At 36.2% G+C, this 20,271-nt stretch overlaps 1 protein-coding gene and 1 long non-coding RNA gene across 12 annotated transcripts in view; both read left to right on the top strand.

Moving 5' to 3' along the window:
- The window catches only part of TCF12 (transcription factor 12), a 390,121-nt gene that overhangs the window by 20,718 nt on the left and 349,132 nt on the right, over positions 1-20,271 (top strand). The gene's annotated exons all lie outside the window — the stretch shown is intronic.
- LOC309866257 overlaps positions 12,388-20,271 on the top strand; it is a 67,376-nt gene continuing 59,492 nt past the window's right edge. The window contains exon 1 of the long non-coding RNA XR_014312533.1: positions 12,388-12,479. This is a non-coding gene — a long non-coding RNA (uncharacterized lncRNA). The remainder of the gene's footprint in view (positions 12,480-20,271) is intronic.

The raw sequence follows: 20,271 nt of genomic DNA, 5'->3' as shown, positions 1-20,271 counted from the left end.
TGTGAGAGGGTTCCCCTTTCTCTACATACTCTCCAGCACATATTGTCTCTTGTGTTGTTGATTTTAGCCATTCTGACGATTGTGAGGTGATAATCTCATTGTAGTTTTTTTTTTAAAGATTTTATTTATTTATTTGACAGGGAGAGATCACAAGTAGGCAGAGAGGCAGGCAGAGAGAGAGGAAGGGAAGCAGGCTCCCTGCTGAGCAGAGAGCCCGATGCGGGACTCGATCCCAGGACCCCGAGATCATGACCTGAGCTGAAGGCAGCAGCTTAACCCACTGAGCCACCCAGGCGCCCTCTCATTGTAGTTTTGATTTGCATGATGAATTATGTTGAGCACCTTTTCACGTTTATTGGCTGTCTATATTGTCTTCTTTGGAAAAATGTCTATTCATGTCTCTGCACATTTTTAAATTGGATAATTCATTTTTGGAGTGTTTTATAAGTTTTTTTTACAGATTTTGGATACTAACTCTTCATTCGCCATTTGCAAGTATCTTCTTCCCTTCCATAGGTTGCATTTTTGTTGATTGTTTTCTTCACTGTGCGGGAGCTTTTTCTTTTGAAGAAGTCCCAATAGTTTATTTTTGCTTTTGTTTCCCTTGCCTTAGGAGACCTATCTAGACAAAAAGTGGTACAGTCAATCTCAAAGTGGTTAGTCTGTGTTCTCCTCCAGCATTTTTATGGTTTCAAGTCTCATATTTAAGTCTTTCATGAATTTTGAGTTTGTTAAGAAAGGGGTACAGTTTCATTCTTTTGGATGTGGCTCTCCAGTTTTACCAACACCATTTGTTAAAGAGATTGTCTTTTTTCCATTGCATATTCTTTCCTGCCTTGTTGAAGATTATTTGACCATATAGTTGTGGGTTCATTTCTGGGTTTTATATTCTGTTCCATTGTGCCAGTACTGTACTGTTTTGATCAGTGCAGCTTTGTAGTATAAATTGTTCTGCTATATAGAGACCAAAATAATATTATTATATATTAACTTTATGTCCCGTGACCTTTCTGAATTAAATAGACTTATTAGGTATAATAACTTTTTAAAATATGGATATTTTAGGATTTACTATGTGTATAATCACATTGTAAATTAAGATGGATGTATATTTTTCTTTCTTATCTCTGTATCTTTATTTCTTTTACTGATTTAGGATACTGGCAATTATAGTAAATAAACAGTGTTAAATAGAGTTGATGGGAGTGGATATCTTTGTCTTGTTCTCAGTTTTAACGGAAAATGTTCAGTTTTTCAATAGTAAGTGTGATTTTTATTTTATTTTATTTTATTTTTTTAAAAGATTTTATTTATTTGACAGACAGAGATTACAAGTAGGCAGAGAGGCAGGCAGAGAGAGAGGAGGAAGCAGGCTCCCTGCTGAGCAGAAAGCCTCATGCGGGGCTCGATCCCAGGACCCTGGGATCATGACCTGAGCTGAAGGCAAAGGCTTAACCCACTGAGCCACCCAGGCGCCCCGTAAGTGTGACTTTTATTTTTTTTTTAATTTTATTTATTTATTTATTTATTTATTTTTTTAAGATTTTATTTATTTATTTGTCAGAGAAAGAGCGAGCGAGAGTGAGCACAGGCAGACAGAGTGGAAGGCAGAGTCAGAGGGTGAAGCAGGCTCCCCGTGGGGCAAGGATCCCGATGTGGGACTCGATCCCAGGACGCTGGGATCATGACCTGAGCCGAAGGCAGCTGCTTAACCAACTGAGCCACCCAGGCGTCCCAAGTGTTATTTTTAAACATAGGTTTTCTGATGATGGCTTTTACCAGATTGAGGAGATACCCTTCTCATCCCAGTTTGCTGAATGTTTTCATTCAGGAATGGATTGAAATTTTGTCAAATAAATCCATTGAAATCATGAGACAGATTCCTTCCTTTGTTCTATTTATATAGTGAATAACCTTGATTTTTGAATGGTAAACCAGCTTTGTGTTCTGGAATAAATTCCACTTGGTCATGATACATTATTATTATTTTAAAGTTTTTGTTTGGTTCTTTTTTTTTTAAGATTTTATTTATTCATTTGACAGAGATCACAAGTAGGCAGAGAAGCAGGCAGAGAGAGAGAGAGAGAGAGAGAGAGAGAGAGGAGGAAGCAGGCTCCCTGCTGAGCAGAGAGCCCGATGTGGGGCTCGATCTCAGGACCTCAAGATCATGAGCTGAGCCGAAGGCAGAGGCTTTAACCCATTGAGCCACCCAGGTGCCATGATACATTATTTTAATATTACTGAAGTTGTTACTATTTTGCCCAGGGTCTTTGTATATGTATTCATCATAGATATTGATCTATAGTTTTATTCTTTTTTTGTACGTCTTTTTCTTGGTTTTGGCATCAGTCTCCTGTTTGCCTCATCAAATGCATTGGAAAATGTTCCCTTGCCCCTCCACTATTTTCTGAGAGTTTTGTGTAGAAGTGGTTTTATGTCTTCCTTAAGTACATAATAGAATTCACCAGTGAGGCCTTCTAGGCCTACTATTTGTAAGAAGGTTATAAATTGTGAATTCACTTTCTTTAGTTGTTAAGGTGATTCAGGTTTTCTTTTTCTTCTTGAATCAGTTTTTGTAATTTGTGTCTTCCAAGAGATTTGTCCAGTTCATTTATTATTATTTATTACTTTAAAATTATTCATAATCTTCTATTCATTCATTTTCAATTTTATTCTTTTAATTTATTTTTAAAGATTTTATTTATTTATTAGTGAGAGATTGAAGAGGAAGGAGAGGCAGAAGGGAAGAGAGGGAGAAGTTGACTCTCAGCTGAGCAGGGAGCCCAATGTTCTGACTTGATCCCAGGACCCTGGCATCATGACCTGAGCCAAAGGCAGATGCTTAGCTGAGTGAGTCACCTGGATATCCCTCCTTTATCCTTTTTATTGTGTATAGGATATGTACTCATATTTTATCTTTACCTCTTGATATTGGTAGTTGTGTCTTTCCTTTTTTTTTTTTTTTTTAATAGTCTTAAGAGAAAGTTTAACTCTATCATTCTTCATTCCTTATGTCCAAGTTTCATTCCTTATATTCAAGTTTCAATCTTGTCTCATTTTCCTTTCACCTGCAGAATTTCCTTTAAATTTCTTACAGTATGAGACTTTAACTTGCTTTTACTTTTGAGGGATATTTTTGCTGGGTATGGAATTCTGGATTAACTTTTTTTCTTTTGACAATTTAAAGATTTTTCTTTATTGTATTTTTGCTCTCATTTTCATGACAAGTCTGGAATAAGTCTTAATCTTTGTTCCTTTTTTTTTTTTGTGATAGTTTTTCCAGCTGCTTTTTTTTTTTTTTTTTTAAAGATTTTATTTATTTATTTGACAGAGAGATTACAAGTAGGCAGAGAGGCAGGCAGAGAGAGAGAGGAGGAAGCAGGCTTCCTGCTGAGCAGAGAGCCCGATGCGGGACTCGATCCCAGGACCCTGAGATCATGACCTGAGCCAAGGCAGCAGCTTAACCCACTGAGCCACCCAGGCGCCCTTTCCAGCTGCTTTTAAGACTTTCTTGTTTACGGTAATTTGATTATGAGGTTTTTATGTGTGTATGTTCGTTTGATATGTATGTTTATAATGTTCCATCAAATTTGAAAACATTTTGGCCTTTGTATTTTTTTTTTTTTAAGATTTTAGTTGTCGGAGAGAGCATTAGCAGGGGGAATGGCAGGTAGAGGGAGAAGCAGACTCCTTGCTGAGCAAGAAGTCCCATATTTGGAATTCAGTCCCAGGACCCAAGGGATCATGACCTGAGCTAAAGGCAGACACTTAACTGACTGAGCCACCCAGGCATCCCTTGGTCATTATATCTTCAAGTATATTTCCATTTACGACTCCAGTTACACCTATGTTAGCTTTCTTGATACCTCACAAATTACTGAGGTTATATGAAATTTTGTTTCAGTTTTCTTTCTCTTTATAGTTCAGTTTTAATAGTGTCTGTTGTGTCTTAAATCTACTGATCTCTTCTTTTGTAGTATCTAATCTGTTGTTCATCCTACTCATTAAATTTTCATTCCAGATACTGTATTTTATTTTTAGAAAACCACCCCCCCTTTTTCTTTTGGTCTTGCATCTCTTCATGGTGTTTTTATTTTCATTCTGTGTTCAATTCTTTACTAATATTGTTATCTTTTTATTCTAGGCCTATTTCTATTGACATTTTTTTTTTCTGGTTGTGGGTCACATTTTCCTACCTCCACATGTGGCTGATAAATTTCAATTAGATTCTAGGTACTGTGAATCTTACATTGTTGGGTGTTTGGATTTGTTGTCTTTTAAAAATGTAAACCTTTGTTATGATAGGAAATAACGGTACTGGAAATCAACCATTCCATCAAGCCTTTTTCTTTTTTCTTGTTTTAAAAATAGATTTCATTTATTTATTTGACAGAGAGAGAGGGAGTAAAAGAGAGAGCACAAGCCAGGGGAGCTTGAGGCAGAGGGAGAAGCAGGCTCCCTGATGATCATGGAGCCTGATATGGGGCTCGATCCCAGAACCCTGAGATCATGACCTGAGCCAAAGCCAGACACTTAATTGACTGAGCAACCCAGGTGCCTCCCACTTCAAGTCAAGTCTTATTTTTAAGCTTTGTTATAGTGGATCTAGAGTAACTTTTATGCTAAGAATATTTTACTCTTATGAAGTCATAACCCTTCTGAGATTTTTACTTAATGCCTGAATTTTCAATGATTATGCTCCCCTGTGACTACTTTCAACTTCAGTCCTGTTTGAGTCCTGGAAATTGTTCAGTTTAACAACTCTTAGGTTATTTTTTGCTTCCCTTTGTGGAATTTTACCATATGCTTGTGTGATTTCTGTTAGTAACATACTCAGGGGGACTCCATGGAGATTTCTGGAGATCTTTCTTTGCATAGCTCCTTTCTTTGGATCTCTGTCCCAGAAATTATAGCTGCCCTTATCTTCCAGAATTCTAGTATCTGTTCCCTCAACTCACTGATATCCTCTGGTTTGCTTGAGATCTCCTCCCTGCATATTGATATACAAGTTGCATCTAGGCAGGAAACCAGAATGATGGTAGAGTTCATGTAGTTTGTTTCCCCTCTTTTCAGGGATCATAGTCTTACATTATTTGTTTTCCATTGTCTGAAAGCAGTCATTTGACATATTTTCCAGTTTCCTACTTGTTTGTAGTGGAAGGTTAGATTCAGTTGCAATTACTACATTATGGCTGAAATTAGAAATTACCTTTCCTTTTTAGGAAGGTAGTGTGGCTAAGAGAAAATGTATAACAGAGTGGAGGCAGTGTTCTTGCATGAGGGCAGTGTTCATGAAGGTAGGACAACCACATATGCCTGGCCAAGTGTTACACTGCATTGTGAGTGATGCCCCTGGAGATGTGTGGTGCCCAGCTTACATGGCAGCTTTGTGTGGAGTACAGCTGGGTGAGAATAGATGTGAGAACATGCTGATGTGGAGTTGATGGGACTTCTCCGTAAATGAGTTAGTAGCGTGAGGTACAGTGGGCCATCCAAGGTGATGTCACGGTTTTTATATTTTGTGATTTATTATCACTGTAGTAGTGAATAAGTCCTGTTGACAAGGATTTCTTTAAGTTTATGAGATTGTACATGTGAAAATGCTTTCCAAGTTACAGAGGAGTATACAGCTTGAAATAGTGTTTGTTGCTCAAGTCCATCCTCTGAATCTCTACAAAAAAGCCTGTAATAATGTTGCCCTGGTGTCACAGTGACCTGAAAAGGTTACTGTAACTCCAAACCATCAGAATTTATATCCAGGGAGAAGTTTTTTCTCTCTTTGAAGAATTCAGGCTAGTATATGAGAGTTTCTTGCCTTCAGGGCAATCTGCATAAGACAGCGCTTTATTCCTTGACTCCAGAAGAGACTGTTTAGACAAACTGGGGTAAATACCAGTGGAGTAGTAAATATCATTGACATTTTATGTAGATTGAGGAAGATAAAACATTGTTTTCAATGGTGCACTCACCTCAGAACGAAGCTGAGGACTGAAGTTTATGATAGAATCAGCTCAAAGTTCATAGCCAAAACTACAGAAGTAACAGCAGTCTATAAGGCCTCCATAGAATATCAAAATGCTCTGTTATTCTAAGTATTACCACCCACTCATTTGCCTACGTATTCTACTTACACTTATTTTCCTGTATCATTAGAGGGAACAGAATGTTTATACATTTCCTTGGTAAGGATAGGAAAAGTCCCATTCTCTTCCCCAGAGAAATCATAATCTATACGAAATGGACAAGACTCAAATACAGATAAAATTTATCTGCATAAATATAATTATTATATGATTAAAATTATATAATATAATCATAATTTATAATATATATTGATAATATATAATCTAATATATTATAAAAATTATTAAATGTAATCATTATATAATTAAATATTTAAATTTAATTTAAAATATAATTTAATATTATATTAATATATAATAATTTACCTATTATCTGTATAAATATAATAATTACCTTTTAATTGATTTTCTCTGCTGATTTCTCTGATTCCCTCCAGATTTTTTTGGTGACTGTGTATGAGAGAAATTGTCCCGTTTCATGACTTCCAGAAAAGGTCATTTGCATAGCACTTTTAAAATGCAAAACTGTTTTTAAACACTTAAAAATATCATTGAAATCCTTGATTTTTATATTTATTCATTAAGTTATTTTATTTTTAACTATTTTATTTATTTTTTGGTCAGAGAGAGAGAGAGGCAAGTAAGTGTGCAGAAGCAGGGGGAGTGATAGGCAGAAGGAGAAGCAGGCTCCTCGTTGAGCAAGGAGCCAGATGTGGGACTCCATCCCAGAATTCTGGGTTCATGACCTGAGCTGAAGGTGTACAGTTAACCAAATATGCTGCCCAGGCATTTCTCATTGAATTATTTTTGATGTCTTAATTTTTTAGGTGTGCTGGGCTATTTATCTCATCAATAGAGATAAACAGTTGCATTACTGTTTGCGTTACTCTGTATCCTAAACATAATCTGTGTATATCTGTATTTGTTAATATTTTTATGAATACTTACTAATATGCAGTTTGGTTTTCTTGGTAATTTTTAAGAAGTACCTACTAAGAAAGTACCATACCCCACTCTTTTTAATTATTTCATTAGAATGTGAATGAAGAGAACATCCTTTGTTTTATTCATTTTATTCTATAATTTATTTTGAGTACATAGGACATTGTTATATATTAGGGATTCAGTAATTTTGTTGATGAAAAATTATAGATCTTTAAAACCAGTCTAAAAAAAGTCTTGAAACTCAGTCATATGAATTAAAAGCATTCCCTTTAGGCAGGGATGATTAAACAGTTTCCTTATCACATAAACATATCTAATTGTAATGGTGTTTCTTGGTACAGAACACAAGTAAAAAGACTAGTTTACAAAAAAAAACTTTCATAAAAGACTTGAACTACATACTTTAACATTTATTTGACATGTACTTTCTGCCACGCTCTGTGCTTGGTGTCTAGGATATAAAGGTGATCTTGGTATGGCCTTCCTCTTTGAAGAGCTTCTCATTTTATTGGAGAAGACAGTCGTGAACAGTTACTTGTAACAGTACAACCTGGAAAGTGCTTTAAGGACAATAATTATAGGGGTGCCTGGGTGGCTCAATGGGTTAAAGCCTCTGCCTTCAGCTCAGGTCATGATCTCAGGGTCCTGGGATTGAGCCCCTCATTGGGCTCTCTGCTTAGCGGGGAGCCTGCTTCCCTCTCTCTCTCTCTGCCTATTTGTAATTTCTGTCTGTCAAATAAATAAATAAAATCTTTCAAAAAAAAAAAAAAGAGCAATAATTATAATTGGACCCTCAGACCCTACAGATCCTAAAACATCTACTTCTGTCCAGAGAGTTGGTGCGTCATTTGTTAGTATGCTAGGTGAAGACATAGTGAGTGGGGAAAACAGGAAAAGGCTCTAGATGTGCTTTTATGGTTAAGTCTGAGCCATTCAGTGCAGTAGCAACTAGCAACACGTGAGTATTTAAATTTTTGGAAGTTATTTATAATAAATAGTACATATTTATTTTTTAATTTTTCTTATTTTTGTTTTTATTTTTTTTTTAAAGATTGTATTTATTTATTTGACAGGGGGAGCGAGAGAGATCACAGGTAGGCAGAGAGGCAGACAGAAGTGGGGGAAGCAGGCATCCTGCTGAGCAGAGAGCCCTGATGCAGGGCTTGATCCCAATACCCGGAGATCATGACCTGAGCCAAAGGCCTCTAGAGGCTTAACCCACTGAGCCACCCAGGTGCCCCATACTTACTTATTATTTTTTTTTTTAAAGATTTATTTATTTATTTTAGAAAGAGAGAGTGTACATGAGTAGGGGGTAGGAAAAGAGGGGAAGCCCACTCTTTGCTGAGTGGGATTCTCAGGTGGAGCTTCTGAGTGGGAGATCATGACCTGAGCAGAAACCAAGAGCGGATGCTTAACTGACTGAGCCACCCAGATGCCCCTTGTTACTGATTTTTGGTTTAATTCCACTGTGGTCAGAGAACGTACTTTGTATGAATTGATTTTTTTTTTCCAATGTATTGAATCTTGTTTTATGGCCTGGATATGGTTTGTCTTACAGATGTTCTGCATGAACTTGAAATAATGCATCTCCTGCTCTGGTTTGATGGAGTGTTTTCTTTTTTTCTTTTCCAGTATCAGTTCATTTTGGTTTACGGTGTTGTTCAAGTCTTTTATATCCTTTCAGATTTTCTGTCTGGTTGACTCTTATAAGTTGTTGAAAGTGTAAATTGAAATCTCTGATTAGAATTGTGTCTTTTATTTATTCTTGTGGTTATATCAGTTTATTTTCATATATTTTGAAGCTCTTATTAAGTGCTTTAATTAGGATTCTTATGTCCTTTTGATGAATTGACTCTTTTATCATGATAAAATGGCCTCCTTTATCCTTGGTAATACTCTTTGGTTATAAATCTACTTTGCACGATACTAATATATATCCTTCAACTTTCTTTCTTTTTTTTTTTTTTATAAAGATTTTAATTATTTGACAGAGATCACAAGTAGGCAGAGAGGCAGGCAGAGAGAGAGGAAGGGAAGCAGGCTCCCCACCAAGCAGAGAGCCTGAAGTGGGGCTCGATCTCAGAATGCTGGGATTATGACCTGAGCCAAAGGCAGAGGCTTTAACCCACTGAGCAACCCGGGCGCCCCCTACCCTTCAACTTTCTTTTGATGTGTTAGCATTGTATACCTTTTCTTTATTTTTTACTTTTAACTGTTCTATTTAAAGTGCATTTATTGTAGGCAGCATATAGTTGGGTTTTACTTTTCTATCCCGTCTGAAACCTTTGGTTTTAAATTGGAACATTTAATGTGGTTGTTAATGTGGTTAGACTTAAATCCATCTTCTTGCTATTTCTTTTGTGTTCTGTTCTTTGTTGCCGTTTTTCTCATTTCCTGATTTTTTAAAATATTGATTATTTTTATGATTCTGTTTTGTATTTTTATTACTTCACTAGGTATATTTTTAAAGTTATTTTAGTGGTTTAGCTCAGTGTATCTTAAGTGATACTGTGTCTTTTCACATATAGTATAAGCACTTTACTATAATATAAACTCATCTCTCTCTTCCAGTCTTTCTGTTATTATTACTGTATAGAGAACCAATGGTTATCAGAGGGGAGGTGGTTTCTCTGTCATCAAGAATCTGTTTCTTGGGGTGCCTGGGAGGCTCAGTGGGTTAGGCCTCTGCCTTCGGCTCAGGTCATGATCCCAGCGTCCTGGGATCGAGCCCCACATTGGGCTCTCTGCTAAGCAGGGAGCCTGTTTCCTCCTCTCTCTCTGCCTGCCTAATTGTGATCTCTCTCTCTCTTATGAGATAATACAATCTTTAAAAAAAAAAAGAATCTGTTTCTTGATTTGTCTCTCTTCTTCCCACTGTGCTTATTTGTTTTAAGTTTCACGTATGAGTGAAATCATGGTGTTTGTCTTTCTCTGACTTCACTTAGCAATGTACTCTGTAGTTTCAGTCGTGTCATTGCAAAACGGTACAATTTCATTTTTTATGACTGAATAATATTCCTGTGTGTGTGTGTGTGTGTGTGTTACATCTTTATCCATTCATCAGTTGATAGCAAATATCTTGGCTATTATAAATAATGCTGTTATAAACATAGGGGTGCATAGATCCCTTCAAAATAGAGTTTTTGTAGTATTTGGGTAAATATGCAGTAGTGCAATTGCTGCATTGTAGGGTAGGTTTTTTTGTTTGTTTGTTTTTTTGTTTTTTGGTTTTTTTTTTTAACTTTTTGAGGCACCACCTGACTGTTTTCCCCAGTGGCTGCCCCAGTTTGCACTCCCCCCAACTGTACATGGGTGTTCCTTTTTCTCCACATTCTTGCCAGCACTTCTGGTTTTGTGTGATGTTGATTTTGGCCATTCTGACAACGTGTGAGATTATATCTCATTGTAGTTTCGATTTGCATTTCCTTGATTGTAAGTGATAATGAGCATCTTTGCATGTGTCTGTTGTCCATCTGTATTCTTCTTTGGAGAAATGTCTATTCATGTCTTCTGTCCATTTTTTAATTGGATTTTTTGTTCTTTTGGATGTTAAGTTAATTTTAAGTTCTTTATATATTTTGGACCTAACCCATTTCAGATATATCATTTGCAAGTATCTTTTCCCCTTCTGTAGGTTTCCTTTTAGTTTTATTGATTGCTTTTTCCTTTGCTGTGCAGAAACTTTTTATTTTGATGTAATCTCAATGTTTTATTTTTGTTTTTGTTTCTATTTGCCTCAGGAGACCTATCTAGTAAAAAGTTGTTAATGGCCAATGTCAGAGAAGTTATTGCCTGTGTTCTCTTCTAGGATTTTTATGGTTTCAGGTCTCACATACAGGTCTTTCATCCATTTTGAGTTTATTTTTGTGTATAGTGTAAGAAAGTGGTCCAATTTCATTCTTTTGCATGTGGCTGTAGTTTTCCCAACACCCTTTGTTGAAGAGTGTCATTTTCTCATTGGCTATTCTTTCCTGCTTTGTTGAAAATTTAGACGACCATATAGTTGTGGGTATAGTTCTGAGTTTTCTATTCTGTTCCATTGATCTATTGTCTGTTTTTGCACCAGTACCATACTATTTTCATTACTACAGCTTTGTAATATAGCTTGAAGTTCAGAATTGTGATGCCTCTAGCTTTGCTCTTCTTTTTCAGAATTGTTTTGGCTATTTGGGTGGTTCCACACAAATGTTAGAATTGTTTTAGTTCCGTGAAAAATGTTCTTGGTATTTCAATAGGGATTTCATTACATCTGTAGATTGCTTTGGGTAATATAGACATTTTAGCAATAGTTCTTTCAAATCATGAGCATGGAACGTCTTTGTATTTCTTTGTGTCCTTTTCAATTTCTTACATCAATATTTTATAGTTTTCAGAGTACAGGTCTTTCATGTCTTTGGTTAGTTTTATTCCTAGGTATGATAATATTTTGAATGTATTTGTAAATGGAATTGATAACTTGATTTCTCTTTCTGCTGCTTCATTATTGGTGTGTAAAAATGGAACAGATTCGGGCACCTGGGGTGGCTCAGTGGGTTAAGCCTCTGCCTTCGGCTCAGGTCATGATCTCAGGGTCCTGGGATTGAGCCCCGCATCAGGCTCTCTGGTCAGCGGGGTGCCTGCTTCCCCCCTGCTCTCTCTGCCTGCCTCTCTGCCTACTTGTAATCTCTGTCAAATAAATAAATAAAATCTTTAAAAAAATGCAACAGATTTCTGTGCATTGGTTTTGCATGCTGCAATTTTATTTGTATATCAGTTCTAAGAGTTTTTTGGTCGAGTCTTTTGGGTTTTCTATGTAGAGTGTCATGTCATTTACAAATAGTGGAAATTGACTTCTTCCTTACTGATTTAGATGAGATTTATGGATGAAAGTATGTATGTATATATGTATTTTCTTTTTTTCTCTTTTTGGTTTGATTGCTCTGGCTGGGACTTTCAGTACTCTACTGAATAAAAGTGGTGAGAGTGGACATCCTTGTTTTGTTCCTGACCTTGGGGGAAGAGCACTCAGTTTTTCCCCATTAAGGATGATGTTAGCTATGCATTTTTCATATATGTCCTTTATCATTTTGAAGGTATAGTCCCTCTAAACCTACTTGGTTGAGGTTTTTTATCATGGATGGATGTTGTACTTTGTCAAATGCTTTTTCTGTGTCTACTGAAGTGATCATACGGTTCTTATCCTTTCTTATATATCATGTTGATTTGTAAGCACCAAACCTCCCTTAAAACCAAGGAGTAAATCTCATTTGATTGTTGTGAATGATCTTCTTAATGTGTTTTTGGATTTGTTTGCTAATATTTTGTGTTTATGTTCATCAGGGATATTGGCCTCGTGTTCCCTTTTTTAGTGATGTCTTTATCTGGTTTTGGTTTCAGGGTAATGCTGGCCTCATATAATGGATTTGGAAGTTTTCCTTCTGTTTTTTTGTAATATTTTGAGAAGAGCAGGTATTCATTTTTCTTCAAATGTTTAGTAGAATTTGCCTGTGAAGACTGAACTTTTGTTCTTGGGAGTTTTTTGATTCATGATTCAATTCCTTTGCTCTTTATTGGTCTGTTTAAATTTCCTATTTCTTCTTGGTTAGGTTTGGTAGGTTATTTGTTTCTAGGAATTTATCCATTTCTATACTTGTATTTTTATGATGTTCGTTGCTATTTCTCCTCTCTTCTTTGTCATTTTATTTATTTCAGTCTTTTCTCTTTTTTTCCTTGATAAGTGTGGCAATAGGTTTGGCAATTTTATTATCTTTTTTTTTTTTTCTTTACCCCCAAAGAACCAGCTCCTTGGTTTCATTGATCTGGTTTTTTTTTTTTTTTTTTTTTTTTGTTTTTTAGTTTTTATATCATTTATTTTTCCTTCATTATTTTATTATTTCCTTCCTTCTGCTGATTTTAGGTGTCATTAGTTCTTTTTGTAGCTCCTTTACGTGTAATATTATGTTGATTATTTCAGATTTTTCTTCTTGAGGTAGGCCGATATTGCTGTATACTTCCCTCATAGAACTGCTTTTGCTGCATCTCAGAGGTTTTGGTCCATTTGTTTTCATACACTTTTTAATTTCATCTTTCATTTCCTGGTTGACCATTACTTATTTACTTATTTATTACTTATTACTTATTACGTTATTTATCTTCCATGTATTTGTGGTCTTTCCAGATTTTTTGTTGTGGTGATTGACTTCAGTATTCTGAATATATTTATTAAGGCCATCTTCTCTAGTGTGTCATTGAAAGCCATTGTTTCCTTATTGATTTTCTGTTTAGATGATCTCTGCATTGATGTAAGTGGGATGTTAAAGTCCCTTACTATTATTGTATTATTGTTGATTAGCTCCTTTATGTTTGTTATTAGCTGCTTTATATATTTGGGTACTTCTGTGGTAGATGCAAAAATACTTACAATTATTGTATCTTCTTTTTGCATTGTCTTTATTATTATATAGTCTTTGTTTTAAAGTCTCTTTTGTAGATATAAGTATTACTACTGAGTTTTGGGGTTTTTTTGTTTGTTTGTTTGTTTGTTTGTTTTAATGTTCATTTCCATGACAGATTTTTTTTTTTGTCCCCTTACTTTCAATCTTTAGGTGTCTTTAGGTCTGGAATGATTTTCTTGGCATGCCTGGGTGGCTCAGTTGGTTAGGTGGCTGCCTTCTGCTCAGATCATGATCCCAGGGTGCTGGGATTGAGTCTTGCATCAGGGTTCTTGCTACATGAGGGGTATGCTTCTTCCTCTGCCTGTAGCTCCCCCTGCTTGTGTTTGTTCCCTGTCTCTCTCTTCCTTTCTCTCTGACAAATCAATTCATAAAATATTTATAAAAAAAAGATTTTCTTGCAGGCAGCATATAGATGGATTGTGGTTTTGGTTTTTTTGTGTTTTTTTTGTTTTTGTTTTTTTAATCTGTCACCGTGTGTCTTTTGATTGGAGTGGTTAGGTCATTTACATTCAAAGTAATTATTGATAAATATGTATTGTCATTTTATTAATTATTTTATGGTTTTTTCTGAAGATTTTCTCTGTTCCTTTTCTTGTTTTTCTCTCATGGTTTGCTGACTTTCTTTAGTGATATATTTGGATTTCTTTCTTTTTATTCTTTCCATATTTACTAGTGGTTTTTGATGTATGGTCATCATTGGGTTTGTAAATAATCTTTTCTGCATATAGCAATCTATATTAAGTTGATGATCATTTAATTTTGAAGTCATCCTTTTCTCCTCTTCTCCCCATGTTTTACCTAAAACATTTATGTTATTAAATTTTACATCCTTTTATTTTGTGAGTTCCTTGACTGATTTTTTTACAGAAATACTCATTTTTAATGCTTTTGTGTTTCCTGCCTTTTACTGTCATTTTCGGTCTCTCCTTTCCACTCAGAGAGTCCTCTTTAATATTTCTTAAAGACTGTTTTAGTGGTCATGAACTTTTTTAGTTTTTGTCTGGGAAACTCTTTATTTCTTCTTCTATTCTGAATGATAGCCTTATTGTATAGATTATTCTTAGCTGCTGATTTTTCCCATCAGCACCTTGAATATATCCTGCCACTATGGCTTATAAAGTTTCTGTTGAAAAATCCCTTAGTAGCCTTTTGGATTTTCCCTTGTAAGTTACTGTCGTCTTTTGTTTTGCTGCTTTAATTTTTTTTTTTTTAAAGATTTTATTTATTTATTTGACACAGAGAGAGAGATCATAAGTAGGCAGAGAGACAGGTAGAGAAAGAGGGGGAAGCAGGCTTCCCTGAGCAGAGCGCCCAATACCCTGAAATCATGACCTGAGCTGAAGGCAGAGGCTTAACCCACTGAGCGACCCAGGTGCCCCCATTTTTTTTTTTTTTCTTTATCACTATATTTTGCCAGTTTAATTATTGTACATGTTGGTGTGGATCTGCTTTTGTTGATTTTGGGTTCTCTGCTCCTCCTGGATGTGGATATGTTCCCTTCCCCAAGTTAGGGAAGTTTTCAGGTATTATTTCTTCAGATAAATTTTCTGTCTTTCTTTCTCTCTTTTTTTTTTTTTTTTTTTTAAAGATTTTATTTATTTATTTGACAGAGAGAAATCACAAGTAGGTGGAGAGGCAGGCAGAGAGAGAGAGAGGGAAGCAGGCTCTCTGCTCAGCAGAGAGCCCGATGCGGGACTCGATCCCAGGACCCTGAGATCATGACCTGAGCCGAAGGCAGCGGCTTAACCCACTGAGCCACCCAGGCGCCCCTGTCTTTCTTTCTCTTTTGGGAATCCTATAACATCAATGTTACTGTATTTGATCAAGTCATTAAGTTTTGTTCTCGTTTTATAAAATTCTCTTTTTCTTTCTTTTGTTCACCTTAATTACTTTCCATTACTCTTCTAGGTTATCATCAGTTCATTTCTCTGCTTCTTCCAGCCTGCTGTTCATTCCATCAAGTGTGTTTCTCATTTCATTTATTGAGCCCTTAATCTCTGCTATCTTATTATTCCTTATCCCTGTGTCAAAGATCTTACTTATTTCTTCCACTCTTTTCTCAAGTCCAGTGAGGATCCTTCTGATCATTACTTAAATTCTCTATCAGGTATGTTACTTATATCTGTTTTGCTTAGGTGTCTGGCTGTGGGCTTGTTTTCTTCCTTTATTTGGGATAAATTTGTTTCTTCTATTTTTATGTAAGTCTCTGTGTCTGTTTCTGTGCATTGAGAGAGTCAGCTTTGTCTCCTGTTCTTGAAGGTAATGGCCTTAGGAAAAAGTGCCCTGCTGTGTAGTGTCCCCTGTTCCCCAGGGTCTGGCACTTCCTGGAGTATCTCCATTGTGTGCTGTGTGTGCTCTGCTGTTTTATCCTGGTTGCTTTACTGTTCAAGTCTGCAGAACCGCTCTTTGCCTTTTGAGGCAGTGTTTGGTTACTGGCCTGAATATGGCACGTTCTAATTACATGTGTTCTGGTCTGTTTATGAAATGAGACCTGTTGCCACCATCAGCAAAACCAAAACTCCAAAACTCCTGTGTTGGGAGACATGGCGGGAGCAGGAGTTTGGGCCACTCTTCTTGGGGAGGGAGCCTGCTGTGCTGGGACTTAGGCAAATGTAACTGTGAAGGGCATTTCCACTGATGTACAGGAAGGGTAGGGCCTGATGTATGCAAGTGTCCTGATGTATACAGAGTGTTGGTGCTGTGCTGGTGTCTGCAGGTCACCTCTTGCTTATGCTAAGGGGTAGGAGACAGAAATGGCATGAGCTCATCTCTTGAGGGGGTCTTTTTGTGAACTCTGTCTCTCTGGTCTGGAATGTGCTCTGAGATGAGCAAATAATCTCCCCACTGTGTGCCACAGGCACTCTTCAGATCACTGTTTCCATGCTGTATTTCCATAGGTTGTTTGCCTGCCATCTCTCTAAGAGCTGCACAAGACTCTCCTGGCTCTCACAGAGCCAAGCACAGTGACCTTTAAAACTCCAGATGTTAAGCCCTGCTGGTTTCAAGAACTTACAAAATTTGGCCCCTTTTGCTTTCCAAGCCAACTGCTTTGGGAATTGGTTTTTCCTGTATGCTCCTCTGTGTGCTAGTTTGTCTCTTGGCTTTCCAAGCCAACTGCTATGGGAATTGGTTTTTCCTATATGCTCCACAGTGTGCCAGTTTTTCTCTTGCCCTTCTTGGTGATTGTTGCTCCCTCCCCATCACAGTTTCTCTTCCAAAATGTGTCTCCATACTTCCTGCTTCCTTTGATGTGGCCTCTTCTCTGTCTTTTGTTGTAGAGTTTGTTCTCCTAGTGTTCAGGTCAACTTCTGGGGTATTTATGATTTTGATAGTTATCTAGTTGTATTTTGGGAACGAGATGACTGTAGGGTTCTCCTCTTCTACCACCATCTTCCAACCTTCTCATATATTGGTATTTACATATCTAGAAACTGATTTGTACTTTTTTATATCTTCCATGTCTCTAATCATTTTCAACGTATGGAATAGTTTATAAGAACTAACTTAGTATTCTGGTCTGTTCATTGTTAGGTCTATGTCAGTTGTGGTTGGATTTAATTGTTTTTTTTCTGCCCCTCTGTATGGTTTGTACTTTTTTGCTTCTTTGTATGCCTGGTAATTTTTTATTCTGTATTTTATGTATGTATTATATATTTCTGTCTTATGAATTTTACCTCCCGTGGCATTGTATATGTATTTCTGTATTACTAAAAATGTTGAAGTTTGTTTTAGTTTGTAGTTAAATTACTTTGAAACAGCTTGGTCCTTTCTGGCCTTGCTTGGTAAGATTTGTTAGGTAGATTTATAGCAGTGCTTAATTTAGGGCTGATTATTCCTCACTACTGAAGGAATCTGTTTTTGTGTGTTCTACCAGTACCCCAGGATTCATGAAGTTTTCCAGTCTCCCTGCTAGGAACAGATACTATTACTGGCCCAGTGTGAGTGCCTGGCACTGTTACCTTTTATTTTGGGGGGTTATTTTCTCTAAAGCTTCAGGTAGTTTCCTCACATACATGTGTTGATTAGTACTCAAAGAGAACTGTCTGTAGGAATTTGCTTGCTCTCAGTGCTGCACTTAGATTCTCTGTCCTGTTCACTCTGTGAGGTCCATGTCTATGTTTTCAACTCTATGAGTCCATCATTCTCCATCTTCATTCCACTTCTCTGTATCTAAGCCTGGAAACGTTTTCAAGTCGATAAGTTTGGTCATTTGTAGGGTTTATATAATTTGTATTTTGGAGATTAATGTTCTTTGTTGCCTGTTGTGCAGTGTCTTGAAAAAGCACTGACATTTATTTTCTTCATATTATCTTCATATTATGCTTTTTTTTCAGGCAAGAATGTAAATCTGTCTTTACTGGAAACAGAAGTTCTGCCTATTTATATTTAAATTAGTGTTTTAGAATTTTTAATTTAAGTATAGTCGACATATAACATAGTTTCACGTGCACAACATAATGATTCAGCAGTTATATATATTACTAAATGCTTACCATAGCAAGTATAGTTACTGTGTCATCATGCAAATTTGTTACAGTATTACTGACTATATTCCTTATGGTGTAATTTTTAATCTGCATCACCTGTTTCATAATTGAAATTTGTACCTATTGATCCTTTTTCACCTATTTTGCCTAACCCCCTGTCCTTTCTTTGGTAACCAGAAGTTTATTCTCTGTATTTCTGAGTCTGTTTCTGATTTCTAATTGTTCATTTTTTTTTTTTTTTTTTTAGATTTCACATAAAAGTGAAATCATACGGTATTTACCTTTCTCTGATTTATTTTACTTAGCATAATTTTCTCTAGGTCACCTATCCATGTAGTTACAAGTGACAAGATTTCATTCTTTTTTATGGCTGGGTAATACTCCATTGTGTTCATGTATCATATCTTCTTTATCCATTCACAGGTCAGTGGACGCAGGTTGCTTCCATAGTGTGGCTGTTGTAAATAATGCTGCAATGAATATAGGGGTGCATATATTTTTTTGAATTAGTGTTTTTGTTTTCTTTGAATATCTAGAAGTGGAGTTACTGGGTTGTATGGTACTTCTATTTTTAATTTTTTGAGGAATCCCCACACTGTTTTCCACAGTGGATGCACCAATCTACAGACCTACTAATAGTGCACTAATGTTCCCCTTTTTCCACATCTTGGTCAGCAGTTGTTGTTTCTTGTCTTTTTGATACAGTCATTCTGATTAGTGTGAGGTGTTACGTCATTGTGGTTTTGTTTTGCATTTCCCTGTTCATTAATGATGTCAAGCATCTTTTCATTGATCTGTTGGCCATGTCTTCTTTGGCAAAATGTAAGTTTAGGTCCTCTTCCCATTATTAAATTTGATTATTTGTTTTTTTGGTGTTGTGTAAGTTCTTTATATATTTTAAATAGTAACCACCTACTAGGCATACATTTTTGAATATCTCTTTACATTCAGTAGATTGTCTTTTGTTTTGTTGGTTTCTTTTGCTCTGCAAAAGTTTTTTAGTGTGGTGTAGTCCTAGTTGTTTAGTTTTCTTTTGTTTTCCTCTTGTCTAGGGAGACATGCAGAAAAATATTCCTAAAGCCAATGTCCAACAGTTATTGCCTATATTTTCTTTTAGGTGTTTTATGTTTTCATATTTTAATTTAGGTCTTTAATCTGTTTTGAATTTATTTTTGTGTGTGATATAAGATAGTGTTTCAACTTTATTCTTTTGAGTGTAGCTGTCCAGATTTCCCAGCACCAGTTATTGAAGAAACTGTCTTTTCCCGTTATATGCTTCTGCTTTAAATTATTTTTAAAAAAGAAAGCTTGTTTCCACAGTTGCACTGGCCACATTCTAAGCATATTAGGCCATGAATTGTTGTATGTAGTGTGCTCTTACATATATTAAAAGCTCACATAAAAACTGCAACTAGCTTTTTTTAACATAAAAATTATTGAGTTTATGTTTAAACTAGGTTTATGTTTCTAGCTTTTATTTTATTTTATTTATTTGTCAGAGAGGGAGCGAGAGGGAGGGTGAGCATGTGCACACAAGCAGGGGGGTGGCAGGCAGAGGGAGAAGCAGACCCCCCGCTGAGCAAGGAGTCCAAAGTGGGACTTGGTCCCAGGGTCCTGGGGTCATGACCAAAGGCAGGTTCTTATCCAACTGAGCCAATCAGGTGTCCCTGTATCTAGCTTTTTAATATTAAGAGAAATCTAGCTTTTTAATGTTAACAAGTTTATATTACCTTTCTAGTGGATTGTGAAACTGAGAATGGGTCTCAACTTCAGTCTTTAAAAAAAAAAAATCTATATTGTCTTTCTGTAGCAGAGTGAGAAAACTCTTGTTGAGTCATGTCTTATTTTGAATTTTTGTTTCTTATGGCAAATAGGATTCTGATTGATAATATTCTGTATCCTTTATATTGCTAGGACTAAGACAGTGCTTGGCATGTGGTAGCTGTTCAGATACTTGTTCATTCAAGAAATATTTGAGCACTTACTATGAGCCTGGCATTTTCTTTGTGATATGCAGGTAAAAGACTAATTTGTGCTGCAAACCTAATAGACTGTGAGTATCCATTGTTTCCATAGAGAGGCTACAATACCCTAAAAGTGGAGTGAACCTGTATCCTAAAGCTTAAACTAGATTTCTAGTCATTTCTCCAGATAAGATGGCACAACTGAGCTGCAGTATAATCAATCAGTCCAATGGAAATATAGTTCTTTCCTTGCCCTAATGACTGTCAGAACTGTTTCATGTAGAGAGCAAAGTCTCTAACAGTTTGATGAGCACTCTTAAAGAGCTGTGAGATGTTAATCACCTGGCTGGTTTCA

Source organism: Mustela nivalis (genome assembly GCF_964662115.1).
Source record: "Mustela nivalis genome assembly, chromosome: 6".
Classification (NCBI taxonomy): domain Eukaryota; kingdom Metazoa; phylum Chordata; class Mammalia; order Carnivora; family Mustelidae; genus Mustela; species Mustela nivalis.
The sequence above is the reverse complement of the archived record's forward strand: the minus strand, read 5'-3'. Positions and strand labels throughout refer to the sequence as shown.